The 9,995-nt window shown below is 41.8% G+C and overlaps 1 non-coding gene across 1 annotated transcript; it reads left to right on the top strand.

Annotated features, from left to right (window-relative positions):
• The first annotated feature begins 1,173 nt into the window (after positions 1–1,173).
• Trnas-cga (transfer RNA serine (anticodon CGA)) lies at positions 1,174–1,247 on the top strand. The gene has a single exon. It is a non-coding gene; the product is annotated as a tRNA-Ser (tRNA).
• Positions 1,248–9,995: the final 8,748 nt, after the last annotated feature.

Raw genomic sequence — 9,995 nt, forward strand, 5'->3', positions numbered from 1 at the left:
GTGGCGAACGTGTAGCATCGGGACTTAAAGGAGGAAAGCGCGGACCGGACGAGACAGTTGTGGACAGCAAGTGAATGTGGTCGACTACCAACGAGCGGATTGCAGTGCCTCGTCAAAGCTGTGTTTCCGGCAGGCATGAGTTGATGTGGTGCCAAAGTATACTACACTGAAGCACCAGAGAATCTGGTATAGGCATGCGTATTCAAAAACAGAGATATGTAAACAAGCAGAATATGGTGTTGAGGTCTGCAACGCCTACATAAGACGACAAGTGCCAGGTTCAGCTGTTAGATCAGTTACTTCTGCTAGAATGGCAGGTTATCGAGATGTAAATTTGCACGTAGTGTTATAATCAGCGCACGAGAGATGGGACACAGCATCCACGAGATAGCGATGAAGTGGGGACTATCCCGTATGATAATTTCACGAGTGTACCGTCAATATCAGGAATCCGGTAAAACATCAAACCTCCGACATCGCTGCGGCCGGAAATAGTTCCTGCAATACCGGGACCAACGACGACTGAAGAGAATCTTTCAACGTGACCGAAGTGCAACCCTTCCGCAAACTGCTGCAGACCTCAGTGTTGGGCCATCAACAAATGCGAACTATTCAACGAAGCATCATCGACAATGGCTTCGGATATAAAGGTCCAGTCGTGTACCCTTTCTGACTGACACAAGGCGTTCTTTGGCAATCTGTGTGCAGCGCACACCTCAGCTTAAAAGTCTACGCACAAAGTTTCTAGCCAATGGCTACAGCCATAAGTCGATCCACACAGCCTTGTCGACGAACACAAGCAAGAAATAGACAAACTGCAACCAACAGTGCGCTTCCAGAATGAGATTTTCACTCTGCAGCGGAGTGTGCGCTGATATGAAACTTCCTGGCAGATTGAAACTTTGTGCCGGACCGAGACTCGAACTCGGGACCTTTGCCTTTCGCGGGCAAGGTCTCTACCAACAAGAACGACTCACGCCCCGTCCTCACAGCTTTACATCTGCCAGCACCCCGTCTCCTCCTCCCAGGCTGTGGCTAAGCCATGTCTCCGCAATATCCTTTCTTTCAGGAGTGCTAGTTCTGCAAGGTTCGCAGGAGAGCTTCTGTAAAGTTTGGAAGGTAGGAGACGAGGTACTGGCAGAAGTAAAGCTGTGAGGACGGGGCGTGAGTCGTGCTTGGGTAGCTCAGTTGGTAGAGCACTTGCCCGCGAAAGGCAAAGGTCCCGAGTTCGAGTCTCGGTCCGGACACAGTTTTAATCTGCGAGGAAGTTTCAACAGTGCGCTTACCTTACGAGAAAAATGCTACTGACCGAACAGGCAAACACCTCCGCCGGGTTGGGGTGCAGCCTGTCTTCTATAGTGGTCGCAGGATCCAGGACGTGCTCGGCTCCACTAAGGACAACGTGGATGCAATACACACTGCAGGTGTGTACAAGGTGGAATGCGGATGTGGAAAGGAATACTTCGACGAGACTGGCAGGCCAATAGCAACGCCCATTCGGGAACAAGGTCGCTATGTTCGTTTAGGGCAACACAACAAATCTGCAGTGGCAGAATATCAGCAAGTTTGCGGAAAAGAAATAAAATTCAGCGAAGCCTGTGTGTTGGCCAAGCAGCCGGTTTGACGAAACGCAAAAACAGTAAGGCCATCGAAATACTTAAACACCCTAATAACCTGAATAGGGAGGATGGCCTCAGGCTTGTCCCATCTTGGCTGCCAGCAATCAGAGCCCAACAGACCGCACTGTCAACACGAGACGCGAGCGCTACCGGCGAGTAACTGCCGCCCCGCGGCCGGCGTCCAGCATTTGGTGAACAGCAGCCAACTTCTCATTCGACGGATACCACCAGGCATGTCACATAACGCAAGAGCCAATAGACAACAGAGGTCACGGTCTCCCTCCACCGCAATAACCTATTAAACTAAAGTTCCCTATTCTTCTTCCTTAAGTGACCAATGAAACAAACCATCTTTTAAATTTTGACGTAATTGCATGCGCAGTGAACAGTAACAACAAAATATAAGGGGCACTGCATAGCTTCAACGCAAGAGTAGACCCTGAAGAAGGCCGCTGCAACCGTGGCCGAAACTTTGGTTTCTCTCCAGCAGTAGTTTTATACATTATGACGCGGCACCACACCCAGGAAACCTTTCTGTCGACTTATTCTTTGTGGCTGAGCAGAATTCATCTTTGCTTCGGCATGAAGTGGCTCAGCACCTGCAAGTACGTTAAACTTTATTCACAGCCCGTGCTTTAATTGTTTCGTGTGTTTCCTCCTCCTCCTAACAGCACTAAGCTTTATTAGCCTTATGTTAGTTTAGTATGTCAATGTGCTGTTTGATTCCCAAAAAAAAGTGTTTCATTTTCATGTGAGTGTAATGTTCTTCTACAAGCTTTTGATTTCTGTTTTACTGACTTATTTTAAGCTGGCCGTGTTTATCGAAAATAGTCTCGTTTAGTAATCTTAAATTTACAATCGTTGGCCCATTAGCTTATCAAAGCGACCGTTCATTATCTGTTAGGGAGTGGGCGGTTATTGTGTGTGTTGTGTGTGTGTTACATTTTCAAGTAAAGTAACTGCTGAGAAATTTTTCGGCACCATTAACTGATGCCTTGTATATTTTAAAGTTGGATCTTAAAGTATTCCTTGTTGCGAAAATATTTTATTAATTGCTTTTGTTACAGTTGTGTTACAATACCGAGCTCGGGGTGGGTTGTGGACTTGTGAAATCATTACGTTTGTTATTGAATGTACCCCCACTTCTTGTTTTCGAAGTTTCCTGTATCACCCTGTAATCAGAGTTTTCATGATACGGTAGGCAGCCGCTGTTACTATCATGTGTAGTCTGGAGGGTGTGTTGTGCCCGTTTGTAACAGACTTTGTAACAATATTTCTTGCTCACAGCTGATGTGAAATATTAGTTAACTGAAAATCGTTGCCTCTGAGTTATCTATGTATGCACTTTCGAATTTGAAGGTAATTTTGACCTTTCTGTTGTGTTCATGACTGTTCTTAGGTTGCATTCGATTTGTTTGAAATTTAATTCCAATATATATATATATATATATCCAGGTTAGTCTCAAGAAAATATCACATTTTCATGATTTTTTTTTTTTTTTTTTTTTTTTTTTTACGAAACAGAGGGACAGTTCATTAGAATTTATACAGAGCACAATGTAATCCTTACGAGTACTTGGTATAGGAATCATGAATGGCAGTTGTATACTTCTTGGAAGAGACCTGGTGGCATCGAAAGGTTTCACATAGATAACACCAATTTTGGTTCAAAAATGGTTCAAATGGCTCTGAGCACTATGGGACTCAACATCTTAGGTCATAAGTCCCCTAGAACTTAGAACTACTTAAACCTAACTAACCTAAGGACATCACACACACCCATGCCCGAGGCAGGATTCGAACCTGCGACCGTAGTAGTCCCGCGGTTCCAGACTGCAGCGCCAGAACCGCTAGACCACCGCGGCCGGCCCCAATTTTGGAATCTGCAAAAATTTCCGAGCATAGCTGTTGACTTTGACCTTAATTTATTGGTTATGAATTGCAGATTAAAAGTGGAGAAACTGCAGATCGATAGGAAATTAAGAATATGGGGCCTTGTGAAACTGAATGAAAGAGAGTTTCAAAATTTCATAAAGCAACTTCAGGAAATTATTAACTGAAACGGCAAAGAAACGCAACGGACGACACATCGGTGGCTTTGAAAGATAAAGTAGGCGGAAAGATAAGACCCAGTAGAAATCGTTGGATAGCACATAAAATACTGAATTTATGTGACAAAAGGAGAAAATATAAAAATAGAGAAATAAAAGGGAAATGGGCGTCTAAAAACGGAAATTGAAAGGAATTGGAAAATGACAAAACAGGAATGGCTAGAAGACAAATGCAATGTTGTAGAGGAGTGCACGACTATGGGAAAGATACGCCGCCTATAGAAAAAAGAAAGACTGGAGAAAACAGAAGCTCCTGTATGAACATCTTCCATACTCGTATAGCAAATCCATACTAAGCAATGAAGGAAGGCTGCTGCGAAATGGAAGGAATGTGTAGAGAGTCTATTCAAGGGAAACCAACTTGTAGAAATGATTATAAAAAGCGATGTGTAACTGCATGAAGATGAGATGGGAGATACGATACTGTGAGAAGAATTTGTAAAAGCGCTGAAATATGTAATCTGAAACAAGTCCCCTCGAGTAGACATCACTCCCTCAAAGTTAGTGAGACTCTTGGAGATCTATCAGTGGTAGAGTTCTTCCACTTTGTATGCCAGATATTTGAAACAGGCAAAATACCCACAAACTTCAAGACGAGAGGAGTGATTCGTATTGTGTTGACAAGTCTCAGTGTTACCAAACCATCAATTTAATAGGCATTAGTGCAAAACACTGACTCGAATTATGTACTGAACAATGGAAGAAAACTAGTAGAAGAACAAACGGAAGATTTCTACGTTTCGGAAGTATGTATGAAATGCGAGACAATAGTCACCCTACGGTTTAGCTTAGAATATAAGTAAACAGAAAAAAGGAAAACCCACATTTATTGGGTATTTAGATTCAGAGAAATATTTTGACAGAATTGACTGCGATACACTCTTTGAAATTCTGAAACTGCCAGGGAAACAATACACAGAGCGAGAAGTTACCTAGAACTTGTTCAGAAACGGGACTGAAGTTGTGTCAAAAGACGGGAAGGGGAAGCAATAGTTGACAGGTTAGCCTCTCCCCGATATTATTTACTCTATAAATTCAGCAAATAGTAATGGAAATCAAAAAAATATTCGGAGAAGGAATTAAAGTCCAGTGAAAAGAGTCGAAAATTTTTACGTTTGTCGATGACACTGTGGTTCTGTCAGAGTCAGCAAAGGACTCGTAACAGAAGCTGAACTGAAGTAATAGTGTCTTAAAGAAAGGTTTTTAGATGAATATTAACAAAAGTAAAAGATCGGTAATGGAATGCAGCCGAATTAAAACAGGTGTTGCTGATGGATAAATAAACGAAATACTAAAATCAGTCGATGAGTTTCACCATTTGGAGCAGTAATGGCCGAAGTAGACATGGTATAAAATTTAGCCTGGAAATAGCTAGAAATGCAACTGCATAGGCTTCCGCAGCCGGAGTCGTCTGATATAACGGTTTTTTCAGTATCGTACAGCGTCACAATGCAAAAAACTGTAACCGCTGCCGAAACATTGGTTTCTCCAGTAAAGATTTTTACATTGTGACGCGGTATTGTACTCTGAAAACTTTTATGTCAGATAGAAATGAGTTTCTGAAAAGACCAAATTTAACAACGAATATAAATTTGAGTGCTAAAACTCTTGTTTGAAGGAGTTTTGTGGATCGCTGTCTTATAGGAAGCGAAACGTCGACAGTAAACATCTCGGAAAAGAAGAGAATAGACGATTTTGAAACGTGATGCTGCAAGAGTGATGAAGATTGGATGAGAGGACCGTATAACCAACTGAGAAGTACCTTATCGCTTAGGGGTAAAAAGAAATGTATAACACAACTTGCCCCCCCCCCCCCATGAACCATGGACCATGCCGTTGGTGGGGAGGCTTGCGTGCCTCAGCGATACATATAGCCGTACCGTAGGTACAACCACAACGGAGGGGTATCTGTTGAGAGGCCAGACAAACGTGTGGTTCCTGAAGAGGGGCAGCAGCTTTTTCAGTAGTTACAGGGGCAACAGTCTGGATGATTGACTGATCTGGCCTTGTAACAATAACCAAAACGGCCTTGCTGTGCTGGTACTGCGAACGGCTGAAAGCAAGGGGAAACTACTGCCGTAATTTTTTCCGAGGGCATGCAGCTTTATTGTATGATTAAATGATGATGGCGTCTTCTTGGGTAAAATATTCCGGAGGTAAAATAGTCCCCCATTCGGATCTCCGGGCGGGGACTACTCAAGAGGATGTCGTTGTCAGGAGAAAGAAAACTGGCGTTCTACGGATCGGAGCGTGGAATGTCAGATCCCTTAATCGGGCAGGTAGGTTAGAAAATTTAAAAAGGGAAATGGATAGGTTAAAGTTAGATATAGTTGGAATTAGTGAAGTTCGGTGGCAGGAGGAACAAGACTTCTGGTCAGGTGACTACAGGGTTATAAACACAAAGTCAAATAGGGGTAATGCAGGAGTAGGTTTAATAATGAATAGGAAAATAGGAATGCGGGTAAGCTACTACAAACAGCATAGTGAACGCATTATTATGGCCAAGATAGATACGAAGCCCACACCTACTACAGTAGTACAAGTTTATATGCCAACTAGCTCTGCAGATGACGAAGAAATTGAAGAAATGTATGATGAAATAAAAGAAATTATTCAGATAGTGAATGGAGACGAAAATTTAATAGTCATGGGTGACTGGAATTCGAGTGCAGGAAAAGGGAGAGAAGGAAACGTAGTAGGTGAATATGGATTGGGGGTAAGAAATGAAAGAGGGAGCCGCCTAGTGGAATTTTGCACAGAGCACAACTTAATCATAGCTAACACTTGGTTTAAGAATCATGATAGAAGGTTGTATACATGGAAGAACCCTGGAGATACTAAAAGGTATCAGATAGATTATATAATAGTAAGACAGAGATTTAGGAACCAGGTTTTAAATTGTAAGACATTTCCAGGGGCAGATGTGGACTCTGACCATAATCTATTGGTTATGACCTGTAGATTAAAACTGAAGAAACTGCAAAAAGGTGGGAATTTAAGGAGATGGGACCTGGATAAACTGAAAGAACCAGAGGTTGTAGAGAGTTTCAGGGAGAGCATAAAGGAACAATTGACAGGAATGGGGGAAAGAAATACAGTAGAAGAAGAATGGGTAGCTTTGAGGGATGAAGTAGTGAAGGCAGCAGAGGATCAAGTAGGTAAAAAGACGAGGGCTAGTAGAAATCCTTGGGTAACAGAAGAATTATTGAATTTAATTGATGAAAGGAGAAAATATAAAAATGCAGTAAATGAAGCAGGCAAAAAGGAATTCAAAAGTCTCAAAAATGAGATCGACAGGAAGTGCAGAATGGCTAAGCAGGGATGGCTAGAGCACAAATGTAAGGATGTAGAGGCTTATCTCACTAGGGGTAAGATAGATACTGCCTACAGGAAAATTAAAGAGACCTTTGGAGATAAGAAAACCACTTGTATGAACATCAAGAGCTCAGATGGAAACCCAGTTCTAAGCAAAGAAGGGAAAGCAGAAAGGTGGAAGCAGTACATAGAGGGTCTATACAAGGGCGATGTACTTGAGGACAATATTATGGAAATGGAAGAGGATGTAGATGAAGATGAAATGGGAGATACGATACTGCGTGAAGAGTTTGACAGAGTACTGAAAGACCTGAGTCGCAACAAGGCCCCCGGAGTAGACAACATTCCAGTAGAACTACTGACGGCCTTGGGAGAGCCAGGCGTAACAAAACTCTACCATCTGGTGAGCAAGATGTATCAAACAGGCGAAATACCCTCAGACTTCAAGAAGAATATAATCATTCCAATCCCAAAGAAAGCAGCTGTTGACAGATGTGAAAATTACCGAACAATCAGTTTAATAAGCCACAGCTGCAAAATACTAACACGAATTCTTTACAGACGAATGGAAAAACTAGTAGAAGCCGACCTCGGGGAAGATCAGTTTGGATTCCGTAGAAATACTGGAACACGTGAGGCAATACTGACCTTACGACTTATGTTAGAAGAAAGATTAAGGAAAGGCAAACCTACGTTTCTAGCATTTGTAGACTTAGAGAAAGCTTTTGTCAATGTTGACTGGAATACTCTCTTTCAAATTCTAAAGGTGGCAGGGGTAAAATACAGGGAGCGAAAGGCTATTTACAATTTGTACAGAAACCAGATGGCATTTATAAGAGTCGAGGGGCATGAGAGGGAAGCAGCGGTTGGGAAGGGAGTGAGACAGGGTTGCAACCTCTCCCCAATGTTATTCAATCTGTATATTGAGCAAGCAGTAAAGGAAACAAAAGAAAAATTTGGGGTAGGTATTAAAATCCATGGCGAAGAAAGAAAAACTTTGAGGTTCGCCGATGACATTGTAATTCTGTCAGAGACAGCAAAGGACTTGGAAGAGCAGTTGAACGGAATGGATGGTGTCTTGAAGGGAGGATATAAGGTGAACATCAACAAAAGCAAAACGAGGATAATGGAATGTAGTCGAATTAAGTCGGGTGATGCTGAGGGTATTAGATTAGGAAATGAGACACTTAAAGTAGTAAAACTAGTTTTGCTATTTGGGGAGCAAAATAACTGATGATGGTCGTAGTAGAGAGGATATAAAATGTAGACTGGCAATGGCATGGAAAGCGTTTCTGAAGAAGAGAAATTTGTTAACATCGAGTATAGATTTAAGTGTCAGGAAGTCATTTCTGAAAGTATTTGTATGGAGTGTAGCCATGTATGGAAGTGAAACATGGACGGTAAATAGTTTGGACAAGAAGAGAATATAAGCTTTTGAAATGTGGTGCTACAGAAGAATGCTGAAGATTAGGTGGGTAGATCACATAAGTAATGAGGAAGTATTGAATAGGATTGGGGAGAAGAGAAGTTTGTGGCACAACTTGACCAGAAGATGGGATCGGTTGGTAGGACATGTTCTGAGGCATCAAGGGATCACCAATTTAGTATTGGAAGGCGGTGTGGAGGGTAAAAATCGTAGGGGGAGACCAAGAGATGAATACACTAAGCAGATTCAGAAGGATGTAGGTTGCAGTAGGTACTGGGAGTTGAAGAAGCTTGCGCAGGATAGAGTAGCATGGAGAGTTGCATCAAACCAGTCTCAGTACTGAAGACAACAACAACAACAACAACAACAACACAACTTGATTAAAATGAGGGTTGATAGGACATCCTGAGACTCCAAAGAATCGTCAGTTTGGTAGTCGAAGGAAGTGGGGTGGGGGAAGGGGGACTGATGGTGAAGACCAAGGTTTGAGTACAGTAATCAGGTTCAAACCGGCAGGCATGCATTGTATAGTTTGAGGATTTGATGACACAAAAATTCCTGTGCAATGTCTCACCGATTTCTCAACTTCTACAAGCATCCACATAGCTGTTACAGTTCTCTTACGTCCTCATTATACATAAATATCGAGTTGAGATACATCAAAGGAAAACTTTCCTAATCTTAAACGTGGCTACTAATCAGATGAAGATATTTTTGGATATATCTAAACCTAGGTCAAGGGCTAAATAAACATTTGTTTTGCAACTCGTTGGCTGATTTTTTTCAACATCTTGAAAATGTTTTTGTAATTATAGAATCTGAATTTAGGTATATGTGTGTGTGGAACGCGGGATCAACAATTACTTGACTGCCTTCGTGCACGCTGAAATTAGTGTAATCGTGTGTGCTCGGTCTTGTAGATTCCTCACGTAATACTGGCTCTTGCAGAATTGAAAATGTAGTGAATTATTTTCCATAACAACATCACAAGCGATTTCCTTCAACATACACGCACAGTCCAAGATTTTGACTTGTCAGCGTTGACCACGCAGGAAAATCTAAAACTTCTTTCCTTGTTACTAGTTCCTACGCGAGAACCGTAGAATCATTTTGTGAAACATTATTTCCTCTGAACATCATAAATAAGTGTCCAATCGTACAGCTTCCAGACACGTCTAACGAGGAGAACACCCCATATGTCAAAACTAGATTTTCCAGAAACTTCGTTTAGTGGAAGAAGAGTTAAAATAAGTGAACAAGTTTCTCGGCTTATCTGTAGGTAATCGATAGCTTCTGAATAGACGACGGTCAAAGTTTTTCAGGTTTTTTTCGAAGTACTTTACTGCTTTAATTTTTGTTTTTTCATTTGTGTACTCATGCCGGTCGAAAATTAATACATGGATATTTTCCAGTGAATATCGACATAACGTTGTCCTTATTCGTCTACTAATTGTAATGAAAAAATTAATTGAAATTACTTTCTGTAGTCTATCTTGATTCATAATCGACTGCAAGCGCTGGTGT

This window comes from Schistocerca cancellata, chromosome 1, assembly GCF_023864275.1.
Source record: "Schistocerca cancellata isolate TAMUIC-IGC-003103 chromosome 1, iqSchCanc2.1, whole genome shotgun sequence".
Lineage (NCBI taxonomy): Eukaryota > Metazoa > Arthropoda > Insecta > Orthoptera > Acrididae > Schistocerca > Schistocerca cancellata.